This window comes from Moschus berezovskii, chromosome 9 (assembly GCF_049115385.1).
Source record: "Moschus berezovskii isolate FMDL1 chromosome 9, NW_MosBer_1.0, whole genome shotgun sequence".
Classification (NCBI taxonomy): Eukaryota; Metazoa; Chordata; class Mammalia; order Artiodactyla; family Moschidae; genus Moschus; species Moschus berezovskii.
Window position 1 is genome coordinate 104,317,447 of NC_142468.1, and position 17,235 is coordinate 104,334,681.

Here is a 17,235-nt window from a genome sequence, read left to right on the forward strand (position 1 = left end):
CTGCGTTCAGATGGGTGTATCTTTCCTCCTCTCCTCTTCCTTTTGCTTCTCTTCTTTTCACGGCTATTTGTAAGGCCTCCTCAGACAACCATTTTGCCTTTGTGCATTTCTTTTTCTTAGGGATGGTCTTGATCACTGTTTCCTGTACAATGTCACGAACCTCCGTCCAATAGCTCATCAGGTGCTCTGTCTATAAGATCTAATCCCTTGAATCTATTTGTCACTTCCACTGTATAATCATAAGGGATTTGATTTAGATCATACCAGAATGGTCTAGTGGTTTTCCCTACATTCTTCAATTTCAGTCTGAATTTGGCATTAAGGAGTTCATGATCTGAGCCACAGTCAGCTCCCAGTCTTGTTTTTGCTGACTGTATAGAGCTTCTCCATCTTTGGGTGCAAAGAATATAATCAGCCTGATTTTGGTATTGACCATCTGGTGATGTCCATGTGTAGAGTCTTCTCTTGTGTTGTTGGAAAGGGTGTTTGCTATGACCAGTGTGTTGTCCTGGCAAGACTTTATTAAACTTTGCCTTGCTTCATTCTGTACTCCAAGGCCAAATTTGCCTGTTACTCCAGGTATTTCTTTATCCTACTTTTGCATTCCAGTTCCCTATACTGAAAAGTAATTATAGATCAGTAAAATTGTTTACTCAGGATTTTTGTTAGTAACTTGGACTAGCTCACCTTGAAGTACCTCCTAGATCCTGAAAGAAAAGTTATCCTATTGTTGTATATATTTATCAATTCAGCTGCCTGATTCTGCAGATGAAGGAAATGAGAACTGGGTATCAGGAGTGATTTTCTAAGGATAATATTTTAATGGTAAAAAAATAAAAATGTCCTATCCACCACCTTTTTCATCTGCCTTTTCTTTTCAGTAAACAATCCTATATTTTTAACTTTCAGTTCAGTTCAGTTCGGTCACTCAGTCGTGTCCGACTCTTTGCATCCCCATGAATCACAGCACGCCAGGCCTCCCTGTCCATCACCAACTCGCGGAGTTCACTCAAACTCATGTCCATCGAGTCGGTGATGCCATCCAGCCATCTCATTCTCTGTCGTCCCCTTCTCCCGCCCCCAATCCTTCAAATTTAGAACTTCACAATTATTTCCCCTTCAATAATCTCAATGATTTGCCACTTATGTATTTTTTCCTTAATATATATAAAGCTCTATAAACAGAGAACAGAACATCGTAATAGGAAAATAAGCAAAAAGATACAAACAAATAACATATAGAGAAGATTCTTAAACATATAGAAATATCACTAATTCATTCATAAAAAGATAAAGAGAGAATATCATGAGACAGTATCTCATGTTTAACCTGGGGAGTGACAAAGATCAAGAAGTTTGATAACACACTATATGGTTGAGAATGTGAAATGGGTTCTCTCACATAGGTGGGAGTATAAGTTTTACACTGTATTTAAGACAGTCAAAATTTAGAAGGCCTATGCCCTGGAACCCAGCAATGCAGCTTCTAAGGTGCTTAGCTTATGGCTTTTTTCACACATATAGGAAATTATGAAAGTTTAAAAATGTTTATTGTATCATTGTTGTGATAGCAAAATGTTGAGAAAAATGTCAGTTCCCATTAATGGAAAGCTAATTAAATAAGCTATAGTTTAGTCATACAGTGGAATACTGTATCTTCAATTTCATAAAATATGAAGTAGCTCTATAAGTAATGTTACATAATTACTTCAAGATACATCGTTGAGTAAAAAAAAAAAGTGAGCTGAGGGAGGGAGATTCAAGAGGGAGGAGACATATGTACAGTTGTCTTTAAACATAAGATATCTTTCTAGAGGAATAGTTTTTTAGCAACAGAGACATCAATGATTCATGGCTGGGGTAGCTTACATGTCTGAAGTAAGATCCAGGCGTGACACCATTATGTGTCAGGACATGATGGCCGTCTTCACTCAGAGGAGTATTCTTTGTTGTTGTTCAGTCGATCGGTCATGTCCACTCTTTGTGACACCGTGTGCTGCAGCACGCCAGGGCTCTCTGTCGTTCATCTTGCAGAGTTTGTTCAAACTGATGTCCAGAGTCAGCGATGCCATCCAACCATCTCATCCTCTGTCATCCCCTTCTCCTCCTGCCTTCAGTCTTCCCAGCATCAGTATCTTTTCCAATGAGTCCACATTTCACATCAGGTAGCCAAAGTATTGTAGCTTCAGCTTCAGCATCAGTCCTTCCAATGAATATTCAGGATTGATCTCCTTTAGGATTGACTGGATGGATCTCCTTGCAGTCCAAGGGACTCTCAAGAGTCTTCTTCAACACCACAGTTTGAAAGCATCAGTTCATTGGTGTTCAGCCTTCTTTATGGTCCAACTCTCACATCCATACATAACTACTGGAAAAATCATAGCCTTGACTATACGGACCTTTGTCGGCACAGTACTGTCTCTGGTTTTTAATATGCTGTCTGGGTTTGCTATCGCTTTTCTTCCCAGGAGCAAGTGTCTTAATTTCATGGCTGCAGTCACCATCCACATTGATTTCAGAGCTCAAGAAAATAAAGTCTCTCATTGTTTCCATTGTTTCCCCATCTGTTTGCCATGAAGTGATGGGACCAGATGCCACGATCTTCATTTTTTGAATGTTGAGTTTTAATCCAACTTTTTCAGTCTCCTCTTTCACTTTCATCAAGAGACTTTTGAGTTCTTCGCTTTCTTCCAGAAGAGTGGTGTCATCTGCATATCCGAGGTTATTGATGGTTCTCCTTGCTATCTTCATTCCAGCTTGTACTTCATCCAGCCTGGCATTTTCCATAATGTACTGCATATAAGTTAAATAAGCAAGGTGACAATATACAGCTTTGATGTACTCCTTTCCCAATTTGGAACCAGTCCGTTGTTCCATGGCTGGTTCTAACTGTTGCTTCTTGACCTGCATACAGGTTTCACAGAAGGCAGGTAAGGCGGTCTGGTATTCCCATCTCTTTAAGAATTTTCCACAGTTTGTTGTGATCCACACAAAGGCTTTAACATAATCAGTGAAGCAGAAGTAGATGTTTTTCTGGAATTCTCTTGCTTTTTATCCAATGGATGTTGGCAATTTGATCTCTGGGTTATTATAAAAGCAAACAGCAAAAACTGTCAAGAATCTGGAGAAATTTGAGTACTTGTACATTGCTGGTGGGGATATAAATTGGTTAAGCCTCTGTGGAAAATAGTACAGCAGTTCCTAAAAACCATGGATTACCGATGATTCAGCAATTCCACTCTGGGTATATATACAAAAGAACTGAATGCAAGGAATCGAGCAGATATTTTGCGCTCATAGTCACAGCAGCAATATTCACAATAGTGAAATGGTGAAAGCAACCAACGTATTCTTCAGATATGAATAGATAAATAAAATTTTATATACACAAATAATGCAACCTTTGGAAGGAAATTCTAACATGTTCTAAAACATGAATAAACCTTGAAAACAATATGATAGGTGAAATAAGCCAATCACAGAGGACAGATTTTGTGTGAGTCCACTTATATGTTTCCTAGAGTAATAAAATTCAAAGATAAAAATTCTAATAGTTGCCAGGGGCTAGGAGAAAGTGGAATGGGAAGTTATTATATAATGCGTATTGGAATTTCAGTTTGGGACAATGAGAAAGTTCTGGGGATAAATGCTGGTGATGGATGCATAACGATATGAATGTAATTAATGTCCAGAACTATACACTTAAAGACGATAATTTTTATGTTATATATACATATTACCACAGTAAAAATAGTTTAAAATCATAAAAAAGTAGGAGAATATAATAATAAAAGTACTTAAATAATCCAAAGGAAACAAAAAGGGAGAAATAAAGGAACAAAGAACAGACAGAACAAATGGGAAAGTAATAGTCTGTCGGTAATTGAGGACTGGAAACAAATTTATAATTGTAAAGTATGTGAAGAAAATACACTCTCATAGAATATAAACAATCTACATTGTGAATATTCTTTATATTTCATAGAGAAACAAATGTTTCCTGAAAACAAAAGGAAATTCTCTGTAAATCTGCACAGACAACAGCATTGCCTTAAAGACGTTATCCCTGTCTTCACTCTGGGAGCCAAATTAACCTAAACTATATGAAAACCTCGGATAAGAAAAGGATGTTTCACAGAGTCTTGAGGGAGGCACAAACCAGCGCAAGAGGACTCTGGAGACGTCACAGGAACCTCTGAGATGAAACTGTAATTGCACGCTGGGGCGTCTCAGCATCACCCCCTCCCTTCATTCACCTGCACCCTCCGTTATCGAAATCTCCTCAGGAGGTTTGTACCCCATTTCTTTCAATTACTCTACAGCAAAAGTAACCAAAATATAAAGCTCTGTTGAACCATCTCTTCTGGGTGAGGCGAGTGAAAGATCTGGCTGCCTTGGGTCAACTTAGGTCTCTTGTGTAGCTCTTGATGAAAATATCAGTATGTCAAATAAGGCCCACATCTCCATGACTGATTATAAGGCTGTAATTCTTTTCACTGGCTATCACATTGTCCAGCAGAAGTGCCCTGTTGCTATAACTGTTTCTTTTGAGTAATTCAGGAAGGGAGGAAAGGGAGTTTCAGCATTTAACTTTGTATATTGTAGGATGCTCAGGATCAGGCCCCTGGATTTTGATTCTATGTAAAGGAAAAAACATCAGTGAGAAGATACAGACTCAGTATTTATTCCCAGCTTTGTCCATAATTAGTCTTATCATGAAGGGTAAGTAACTTTTCTTCCTGTCTCGGCATCATTGTATTTTTTCTAAGTCACCTACAAATTGATCCTAGCTACAGTGGAATTACATTTGAATATTAATATACTTTTGCAAACTTTTGTGGCTTTATGTTTCTGGATATGAAGTTTCAGTCACTAGTAACATAAGCTTGTTATATGAAATGTTGACTCTAGTGTCCAGCTATTCATCTCCCTCGGTTTAACAATCCCTGAAAGTTTTTTTCCCCTGAAACTTTTTTGCTTAGTGATTCATAAAAGAATGTTTCATTATTCAGAAATTTAGTAAACTTTAATTTGGTCTGAGAAGACTATTGAGAGTTGTACTAAGGAACTCATGGGCTTCCCAGGTGGCGCAGTGGTAGAGAACCTGCCTGCAAATGCAGGAGACATAAGAGATTTGGGTTAAATTCTTGGGTCAGGAAGATCCCGTAGAGGAGGACATGGCAACCCACTCCAGGATTCTTGCCTGGAGAACCCCATGGACAGAGAAGCCTGGCAGGTGACATTTCATGGGGTTGCAAAGAGTTGGACATGACTGAAGCGACTTAGCACACAGTAACTCATTTTCTACAGTGCCCCCAACTAAAGATAACATTCCCACTTACTCTCATGCACATCACAAGTAATGTAACACTCCCTTTATTTATTTTCTGTTTCTTGAATCACAATGTTTCAATATCTTCTTCCTTTATATCATACCAAACTGTGTGGACGTCACTAAAATCAATCTGAGCAACCAAAGAGAGTTGCCCATAGCTTTACTGTGTGATATGTTGGAGCTGAGTAACTTTTTAATCACTAAGGCTTTTAAATAATTATGCTAAAAAGTTTATACTATGTAATCATGTTTGTTGATAGTACTGTTATTAACAACAACAGCTATGAATTTTTTTAGGTCCAATTATATTCTAGGAACTGTACTTAGCATATATTAAATATACTCAACAGCATTTTCACAGGAACTCTGAAAAATAGGTGTTAACTTGCCCAAGAACACACAGTATGTCATGCTGTTTGAACACAAATCAAGGTTACATTGTTTATTTTCCTTAAAGAAGGACCGTTATGACCAACCTAGAACGCATATTAAAAAGCAGAGACATTACTTTGCCCACAAAGGTCTGTCTAGTCAAAACTATTGTTTTTCCAGTAGTCATGTATGGATGTGAGAGTTGGACTATAAAGAAATCTGAACGCCGAAGAATTGATGCTTCTGTGGTGTTGGAGAAGACTCTTGAGAGTCCCTCGGACTGCAAGGGACTGCATCCCTTAGGATGAAAGCAGTCCATCCTAAAGGAAATCAGTCCTGAGTGTTCATTGGAAAGACTGATGTTGAAGCTGAAACTCAAATATTTGGCCACCTGATGCAAAGAAATGACTCATTTGCAAAGACCCTGATGCTGGGAAAGATTGAAGGCGGGAGGAGAAAGGGATGATAGAGGATGCAGTGGTTGGATGGCATCACCGACTCAATGGGCATGAGTTAGAGTAAACTCTGGAAGTTGATGATGGACAGGGAGGCCTGACGTGCTGCAGTCCATGGGGTCGCAAAAAGCTGGACACGACTGAGCAACTGAACTGAACTGATGGTGATACAACAGGACTACTGAGTTAAGTATTATTGGATTTAGTCAATCAGTCAAGCAGTTGTGAACTTAACCCAGCTGTGGTAAGTCACCACATAGGCTGCAGAGTAAATGTTCTCTTTTTTCCTCACCATCCCATGTGAGGATCCATTTTTCACCTAAAATGTCATTCTTAGCCCTTCCTAAGGAGGCTCATTTTTCTTTTTGATTATATAGGTAGCTGCTCACTCCACTACTCATCCATCCAAACAGAGAAAGCATTTTTTGCTTTCTAATTGGCCTCCTGTGGAAGAAAGCTGATCGTTGAAGAATGGATGCTTTTGAACTGTGGTGCTGGAGAAGACTCTTGAGAGTCCCGTGGACTGCAAGGAGGTCCAACCAGTCCATTCTAAAGGAGATCAGTCCTGGGTGTTCATTGGAAGGACTGATGCTAAAGCTGAAACTCCAATACTGTGGCCACCTCATGCGAAGAGTTGACTCACTGGAAAAGACTCTGATGCTGGGAAGGATTGGGGGCGGGAGGAGACGGGGACAACAGAGAATGAGATGGCTGGAAGGCATCACCGACTCTGTGGACATGAGTTTGAGTGAACTCCGGGAGTTGGTGATGGACAGGGAGGCCTGGGTGCTGTGATTCATGGGGTCACAAAGAGTCGGACACGACTGAGCGACTAAACTGAACTGAAACCTTACATCCTGCAGAAAGAAAGCACTTCTCCTTTTTTTGCTACTTAAGAATGTGGCAGAAATGTATGCTGAGGTATCCCAGTCAATCCTTATGTTTTCCTTTTTTTTGCACATTTGGTCTCAGAATATTTCTGGAAGGGTGACATTCCGAAGACGCCACTGCTGGAACCGGCTTCCATTGCAGTCTCTGATGCTGGGCACATGGCTGTCCCCATCTGTGGCCAAGCACTGGTTACTATTCACATGCCACAGGGTCAGTTTCACTGGGTCATACTCCCAAAGCTGGTTGCCTTTTAGATGGTGGCATTCGAGCATTGTGACTGGGTCATTAAGTTTGGAGACATCCAAGCAAAGGTCATCTGTTCTAATTTCTTTGTTGGCAGTGTAAGAGAAAAGCTGATTACCTCCCAGACCATGACAGTTAAGTCCCAGCTTTTTCAATCTCTTCAGCCATGTTATCTAGGCTCTGATTTGTTTCCACATTCTGTATCTCTCCCAAAGAGAAATAGTGATGGGAAATCTGAGAATCAGGATAAATATTCTCTAGGTACAAAGAGAATGGTCTGCATTCGAGTTTGTACCTTAGACCAAGTCTTGATGATATAGGTCCATAATCTACCTTTGTAACACCTGGGGAAATTATATAGAAGAAATTCTTGAATGCATCCATCCACACGTCTGCAAGTCATCTGTTATTTTTATTGATACTCTGGCTCCTGGAAACATGTAGGGTGTAGCTTTCCGAAACACATGTCCAACATGTGAGCAAGTAACAGTCACCAAAGTTCTTCCACACTGCCAAATCCTAAAGGAAATTTCTAGGTTTTCTCCTCCCCAAATATCCATTCCAGCACCATATGTTCCAATTTCCTGAAACTAACTTCTGTCTATAGAGAAAAGGCCTCCTGCCATTGTACATGTTCTCACAGGAAGTCTGATCACCTTTCCCTCTGTCCATTTCTCTTTGGGGGACGGGATACCAGCGAAAGTGGAGCTTCCAGTTGAATCCACCATAGGTCATGTCAGAACCTGCCATGTACTCAAAAGCACCATCACTGATCACATCTATGATAGGACAGAACACTGTCTTCCTGTCATGTTTGATCCTGGCTAAGAGAGGCTCCAGCCACCCTGCAGTGCACATCTAAAAAGGTGATCACTTTGCCTTAAGACACAGCAGCGCCTCTTAACCTAGCTCTGATCAATCCAGAACGTTGCTCCATTTGAATGACGTGAACAGGTACTTTTAATTTTTTTTTTCACATAACTCTCTGGAGGTCTTTTCAAAAAGTCTCTTTCACTGGCATCATCTACTAGAACAATATCTTCTAGCATGTGTCTTGGTAAGTGATTAATGATCCTATGAACAGTTTGCAGAAGTGTTCTCCAAGCCTCATTTGCTGAAAACAATCACCACACTGGTTGTAGGAAGGCTATCTGGATACACCATTGTTTTACATCCTTCTAACCTAACATCTGGAGAGGGCAATGGCACCCCACTCCAGTACTCTTGCCTGGAAAATCCCATGGACAGGGGAGCCTGGTGGGCTGCAGTCCATGGGGTCAGGAAGAGTCGGACACAACTGAGCGACTTTCACTTTCACTTTTCACTTTCATGCATTGGAGAAGGAAATGGCAACCCACTCCAGTGTTCTTGCCTGGAGAATCCCAGGGACGGGGAGCCTGGTGGGCTTCCGTCTATGGGGTCACACAGAGTCGGACACGACTGAAGTGACTTAGCAGCAGCAGCAGCAGCAGCAGGTCTCTTGTAATTTTTTTAGGCATCACTCAAGTGGAGAAGGCAATGGCACCCCACTCCAGTACCCTTGCCTGGAAAATCCCATTGATGGAGGAGCCTGGTGGGCTACAGTCCATGGGGTCGCTAAGAGTCGGACACGACTGAACGATTTCATTTTCACTTTTCACTTTCATGCATTGGAGAAGGAAATGGCAACCCACTCCAGAGTTCTTGCCTGGAGATATATATATATATATAAAATGACAGATATATTGCTTTTCAGTTCAGTTCAGTTCAGTCTCTCAGTCTTGTCCGACTCTCTGTGACCCCATGAATCACAGCACACCTTTTAGAGACACCATAATGAAGAAAACAGAGGTTAGCATAATTTTTGTAAAGTAAACAGCAATATAAAAATGTTGTATTTTGTAGGAACTTCTATATATAACTATTAAAAATGATATAAATAACTCCAACTGTAGGAGGCTAAGGATCAGGAAGAATATGCACACATTATCAGCTGTATGATATTATTAACTATTTAGGTCATATATTAGTCATGTTTTTATAGGTGTCATTATTGAATAAACAAGCATAAAAATTCAAAATGACCATTAAAAAAGATGTTGAATATACTACGAATCAAGAATTATGATCAATTCAATGCTGTGGACCTAAGGTTTAGTCTGGGTTTACCCTCCCTGTTGTCTGTAACTGAAGCTATTGAGGATACTATTTTTGTTAAATCCACAGTGTTATCAGGTACAAGGATGAAAATAAAAATAGAATTAGAAAGCTATAGATGTAGGAGGGGCTTTAATTTTTTCCAGTGTGGTAAACAGGAATTCATTGAATATTTTCTTACTATGAACTATGATCACTTCTGAGCACTTCAGTGAAAAAGAAATAGATTGTAGGTGGTATATGTTATGTCAAAGAATAAAAAAGTATGCCTGCTTTTTCACCTAATACTAGCTTAGTAGGCTGTCAATGTTATTTTAGTTAAATTAGAAAGGGCAAAATGTTGCTACTATATAAAACTATATTAATACTATTAAAATAATTATATAAAATAAGTATGTAATTTTTAACTCTAAGTAAAAGAAGTAACCCTAAATATTCTAAAAGTATACTTGTAAAATCAAGTGAGTTAGAGCAGAACTCTCAAAATAATCAAAAGTTAGGAAAATTAAAAATAAGAACTGAAAAAAGAATTTCATTTTATTCTTTATGCTGCTGATTTTAGGGTCATGGGAAAACTAAGCCTCCCTGTTTCTTTGTATCTCCCTGTCACTCTCTGAATACCTCTCACATGATAGAAATTTTCACCCACAGTGTCTAAATTTTCACCTAAATTTAGACACCTACAGTGTCTAAAAGGATCTTCACAATCACCAAATGAAATAAGTTAAATACTCTTACTGTTCCGAGTTTGGCTCTCAGTGCAATCTGTTGGGGTTTCAGAGTGGGAAATAGCATGACTCAAGTGTAAGCCCAGTGTTTTCCGACGCCAGGCCTTCATCTGTGTCGTCATTCTTTCTCTCTGTTCAGGTCCAAGAGTATAATTCCATTTCCAGGGTAACTATTAATTATTTTAGGCTTTGAGAGATTTCTCTCCATAATCTCTATCAGATTCCTTCCAGGGTTAAATTAATAACCATCACTTTTCTCAATATTTGTAAATTTCTATTAATTACAGTTACATATTTGTATCCAGAACACAGTTTCCCTTAACTCAAAGAAAGCTGTAGACCCTGATGATTGCGGATCTGTGACTACCTGAATATTACCTCAGAGAAGACACCTCTATAGCTCTAAGATCTTGTAGCAGTTACTCATTTTGATGATATAGGGAGTCCGGAAGTTTCCAAATGTACCTTGGAGAAGAAACCCTTGATATTTCTGAAAGCTATGCAAAAATTCCAAGCCATTCTAATTAGTGTGCATGGAAATATGGCATTAAAAGATTGTCTTAAATATGACAGAGAAAGAGAACCAAGGGAGAAGTTAAGAAGTTTACAAAGTGTAGAGTGTATCTTCTTACCAGAGAGAAACCCTGGGGTCACACAGAGTCGGACACAAGTGAGTGTACACATACACAAAAGCGATATTATCAATATTCTTCTAAATATTGTAAGGGAAGCTTACCTTTTATTTTCATTTATACAATATTATGTGATTTAGTCTTAAGGACAAGAATCCAACACTTTAGTGATCTGAGAAGGAAATATGATAACATGTGTCTATCTGCCCATGGGCTGTTACATTTTTTTCATCAAAAGAATACAGTTATTCACATATTGGTGGTTATGGTTTCAGTTTCCTTTTTATGCAGTTATAAGTTTACATGTGCACATGTCTCTCTCTCTCTCTCTATATATATATATATTCACATATATGGTGGAGTTTTTTCCTTTGAGATATAGAGTATGGAAGGATATTTTAAATTCAATTAATTTAAACTAATATTATGCTTAAATAAATATCATTCAATGTAAATGGTTGTTTTAGAGAAATAAAGAGAAATTAGAGAAAATTTAAGCAACAGCACATTTTTAGTGTTCTTCTCGCACTTTGGGAATGAATGGCAGGGTTTGGAAAGCAGACATGAAAAGAATGAAGTAGAAGAGTGGGATTATTACACTTGACATTAACTATGTAGATAGTGTCAGTGATGTCAATCCACCACTGGTCAACTTGGCTGATGATCAGGCATAGGAGGGTCTTCTGTCTTGACACACAGTTTAGAATCATCTGTTCATTACACTTTAGCTGACTATGTTTAGGAATGGAAACCAGAGATAACCCTTTAAACCATTTATTTAGGTTCCGTTGTTTGAATATCTCAAACATAGGGTAATACAAACATTTAATTATGATAACTACACTAAATAACCTTGAATATGGGGTTGGGAGAGGGCAGAGTCAAATACCTTCCTCTTAGCTCCACATCAGCTCTTCAGAAATGGGTGGCTACAATGCAACATATCTGCGAGATGACTTTCTATTCACTTTCTTCCCTTCTCATTGTTAGACAGCTTTTGCTAACCAGACAGTTCACTATTTCTCAGTGACTGGGGACTCTGGACAGGTTCCCAGGGTTTATCTAAACTTCATAATTACTCCTTTTTATCTGGTAAATCTATGTAGGTGTTTTAGGTAGTAAATGAATGCTGTGTTTCAACTCCACCAAGTTAGGAGACACAACAAGTGGAGGAGGTGGACATTCTATTCAATTAATGAAGGTGTTAAAATATTGTTATTCTTATGCCCCTCTGACTTCGAGGAAATGGGACCCTTCAGAAAATGGAACAGCTAACCAAAGAATAATGTGTAGAAATCTGTAGCCTGATTAATGAAACTGTAAATAAGAACAAACTTTTGGAAAACAGTTTGCTAGAGCCTTACCAAACTAATAATAGTATTGCCATTTGATAAAGTAATAGTACTCCTAGGTATTTACCAAACTTAGTTAAAAATTTTGTTCATGCAAAACCTGTATTGAATGTTTGTGACAGCTTTATTCATAATTACCAAAAACTAGAGACATCCAAGATGTCCCTCAATCTGTTAATGGTTAAATAAAGTGTGGGACACTTGTACAATGGAATATTATTCCATAATAAAAAGAAATAATTTATCTAGTCATGAAAAGATATAGAGGATTCTTAAGTGTCTGTTGCTACATGAAGGAAGCCAATCTTCAAAGTGTACAAACGATATGATTCCACTTTTATGATATTCTGGAAGATGCGAAACTATGGAGACAGTGAAAAGTTAGGTGCTGTCAGGGGATCATGAATTCATGGGAATGAATGAATATGTGAAGCACAGGAGATTTTAGTGTAATGAAATTCTTTATGATAACTGTTACTTCGAATATATTTTCTTAGGCATTTGCCATGTCTTCTGTGAGGGCCTAAATGCAATGACACTCTAGAAACAATGAGCACGTGTTTATTTCTAATTCCATTATCTGTAAATGGAATCAGGGATCTTTGGAGACAGGGCTATTGTTGGAATAGGAAATTAAGATACAAGATAATCTGGGAGCATCTTTTAGTCCCAGAGAATAAGGGAATGCTCAAACATATATAAACTCACAAAACTTGATGTGGATATACATCAAAGAGGCTTAAGAGCCAAATGAAAATGCTCCCAATAGCAGTATTTGATTATAATCCAGATTATAAAATAAATATCCATGGTTTCATACTAATATAAATGATTGAATAAATTAGTGGATGGGGTAGCAAAGTTATCACTCATGCAGGAGAATTGGAGATAAATTGTGTAGCACGCTACCCTAATCAATGGGAGCATAGCTACTCATTCCTTAAGTGTGGGCTGAGTGTAGTGACTTTTCTCAAAATACAGTGTGGATAGTATGGAAAGTAAATCTACAGTGAGGGAACCTGACATTTCAGTCAGATGATCAGGGTCAACATCAACAGACATAAAGCATGGTGATGGTAGAGACACTTGATGGGAGGTGTCAAAAATGGCAGATCACATGTGGTGTGCTTCCCCTGAACCCATAACTCTGGTGTAATCATGAGAAAATGCCAAATACATTTCAGTGGGGTGATACCCTTCCTACTTTGCAGTTCCTCACAAAGTTAAACAGAATTATCATTCAGTTCAGTCCAGTCGCTCAGTCGTGTCCGACTCTCCGCGACCCCATGAATCACAGCACGCCAGGCCTCCCTGTCCGTCACCAATTCCCGGAGTTCACTCAAACTCATGTCCACAGAGTCGGTGATGCCGTCCAGCCATCTCATTCTCCGTTGTCCCCTTCTCCTCCCGCCCCCAACCTTTCCCAGCATCAGAGTCTTTTCCAGTGAGTCAACTTGTCGCATGAGGTGGCCAGAATTATCATAGAACTCACCAATTCTGCTCCTAATCTTCAACCCCAAAGATTTAAAAACTTGTACATGAATATCTAGAACTATTCAAAATGGGCAAAGGTGTTCATCCAACTGTTCATCCGCTGATGAATGGATTGATAAATGTGGTAATCCATACAAAGGAATATCATTCAGCCACAAATGTGTATCAGATACACATTTCAACATGAATGAAAATAGTTTGGAACTAGGTCAAAGTGATGATCCCACAATATGCCTAAATGCCATTGGTTTGCAGCTCTCAAATGGTTGATTTTACATTATATTAATTTATCTTGATAACATAAAATGTAACACTAAAAAGATAAATTAGTAAATATTATTTTCCACTATGAATTATGGTTTTAGTTATTAACTTTTTTTAGCTTATTTTTTTTTTTAAACTGTACTTGGATAATGTGTATTTTTGATGTAAAAGAGAATGCTACAATTCTAACACTAAGTTTTTGCTCATTTCTTTCTAGGCTGAATGTTATGTAGAAATTAGTCTAAATTTTTGTAAAATGAGAATAATAGCAGTTTAACAAAAAGAATTTTAGTACAATATGTTGAAATGTAGCTCTTATAATAATGTGAAATTTTATAAGAATGGTGATATTTGATCTTCTGTGTGTACACATTTCTTTTCTGAGCAGAATTATAGAGTTAGAGGTATTCAGTATGTCCAGAGTTAATTAATGAATAAAAAAATCACAGTGCTAAATGCCAAGGCACACAAATTATTTCCCCTTAACTGAAAAGTCACAGTCTTATTTCTCATCAGGTGAGGAAGAATATGGGATTTCCATCTCACTGTTTGGTTAGACATAAGAAATGAGATTATATAGTTATTATACTCAGACAAGTGAAAAGCTTAATAGACTTGTGAACTTCTTTTTAATACATCGTGGCATTGATCTAAAAAAGAGGCAGCATAGCTAGGGAATGAATTTATAGACTTTGAAATCAAAATATTATTTCACTTGAATTTTCATTTTGACTTTAGTATTCTGAACTTTGCCAACATATTTATTTCTATTTTTAAGATATTATCATGGCCAAAATGGGATTGGTAATTATATCAATGAGGTAAAAGCAGGGATAGGGTTTCTAGGAATATTGTATGAATATGTTTCCATTAGAATTTGAAATAATTTTTACTAATGAGTGTGTTAATAGGCATTTCTTTTTCACTAGTGTTGGTCTAAATGATATTGATCAGTAGCTATTAAAATATTAGGAGATGCTAGTTTCCTTGAATATATTTTGCTGTCACAGTTTATGAATCATAGCTTCCTTTTATTTGCATTTACTTTTTAAATCAAGCTTCTAATATTTTTTCTTTTCTTAATGGCATGGGAATTCACGGTAGAGATCTCATAATAAACGGCCTGGGGACTCAGGTCACTGAGTCATCAAAGGGCCACACAAAAGTGTTGTTAGAGCTGGAGTACTTGTAAGGAGTACTAACCACAGAGATCAAAGAGGGAAACACTTCTTAAGAGGTTCATTTATAGTGAAAATATTGTTTTCTGGGACCTTTTTTGGGGGGCGTGGTAAGGTCAGGTAAGTGGGGACAGTATAATTTAAATGAAGAGCCTGTTAAAATTACCAGCTGTTTTCCGTCAATGGGCAAAGTATAGCAACTCTGCTACAACATTTCAAAAATTCTACCCCCCTGCCCCCTGCACCTTGCCTTCCACTTTTTCTTATCTCTATTTCTATTTTTCAATTCAACATGCATTTGTTGAAACTAGTTGAACCTATACAAGTGCCAGTCTTTCCAAGGGGAAGTCTGAGTTTTCTCGAGGCATGAAGCTCTTCATATGCCTGCACTGTGTCTTAATTCACAGGGAAATTTTTGGACATGGATTATATTTCACTTAGAACTAGGAAGGACCTTGAGAATTGGTTTTGATGTGAATCATCTTTGACCTGTCATTTTTTTCATGGAAATTTCTGGAATGAATTTTGCTTTTTAATTCCACTGGCGTCAGTTTTCAATGAGAATAATATAAAAACCCAGTGTGTTTGCCAAGAAACTATTATCAGTTTTGAGGTGTTTATTTGCACATGCATGCTCACAGCCATCCAACCCCTTGTCTTCTCTCCCAAATTCACACAATTTCGTATGGTCAGAATTTCTGACTAAAACATAGTCCCTGCTCTCAAGAAGCTCATACTGTTTGCAGAGGAGACAGAAAAACTAGTCAATTGTGAATTATATTGTCATGAAAAAGTTATCATGAGAACCTCACAAGTAAGATGTGATAGCAGGGTGGAGGAATATCTCATACAGAGTGGAGGAGAGACGGGGTGTATCACCCCTCTGAGGAATAACTGACAGAAATTTTAGAACAAGAAGTAATTGGCCAAGGGGAAAATGCAGGGAAAACTATAGAGCAGAACAAAAGTATGAGTAACCCTCATCTCAATGAAAGAACAATTGTCCTAGTAGTTCAAGAGATTTATAAGGTGGAGTTGTGAGATTAGAGGCTGGGAAAATGGGTTGTAGTCTGTTGCATTATGTGTCTTGCTGAGACATTGTGAAGAGAGAAGTTACTGAGAGTTTTTAATTGGTGAGCAGGCAAAAAAGACTCAGGAACCACTCCTAAGGTATGCTGTTCTGACTGCTTCCTTTTTAATTGTTTAATTGCTATTCCTTCTTGCTTGTTTCTGTTTTCTCCTTTTTCTTTTTACTACTGTCCCTGTGTGGTCTGTCTCCTCTCTTTTCATCTCTTTCCTTACTAGTATCAGTCAGCTAAATGATAGATATATTTTATAGCCCCTAGCAGTAGACTCAGGGAAGGCAATGGCACCCCACTCCAGTACTCTTGCCTGGAAAATCCCATGGATGGAGGAGCCTGGTAGGCTGCAGTCCATGGGGTTGCTGAGTCGGACACAACTGAGTGACTTCACTTTCACTTTTCACTTTCATGCATTGGAGAAGGAAACGGCAACCCACTGCAGTGTTCTTGCTGGGAGAATCCCAGGGACAGAGGAACCTGTTGGGCCGCCGTCTATGGGGTCGCACAGAGTCGGACACGACTGACGCGACTTAGCAGCAGTAGCAGCAGCAGTAGACTGCCACAAATAGAAGATTTTTTTCTCGGCCATTGATTTCTTATGGACAACACTTTTTGTTAAGGTGCTATTGTGATGTTCTATGAGTAAACAGCTGTTGACACACTTGTAAAACTTTATTTCAGTTTTTGAATGCATGATTAAACTACCATCACTACAATCTGAATTTGCTGGGTTATACATCTGGGACTCTTATTCTGTATTTTCACAATAAATTTCATTTTTAAGTCAAAAGCCAATACCAGGTTGTTTTAGACCATTTAAATAATACAGAAATGTAGGCCTTAGGAGATGAAAGCCACATGTATCCTATTTTGAGGATTCACTGTTTGTCATATTTGATGTGTAGTTTTGGAACTTTTTTTCATGTACAAACATAGTTTCATAAAAAGAATTCTGCTTTTGCTACTAGAGGCTCTTGATTTAATCCAGTATTTGGGTGGTTGTTTTAGTTGTTTCCAGTTATTTAAATACGTATAAAAGACTGCCATCAGTATTTTACCAATTTAAAAGTGAA

General features: G+C 38.2%; 1 pseudogene; it reads right to left on the reverse strand.

Moving 5' to 3' along the window:
- Positions 1–7,130: 7,130 nt before the first annotated feature.
- LOC148776868 (polypeptide N-acetylgalactosaminyltransferase 1 pseudogene) lies at positions 7,131–8,248 on the reverse strand (annotated as a pseudogene).
- Positions 8,249–17,235: the final 8,987 nt, after the last annotated feature.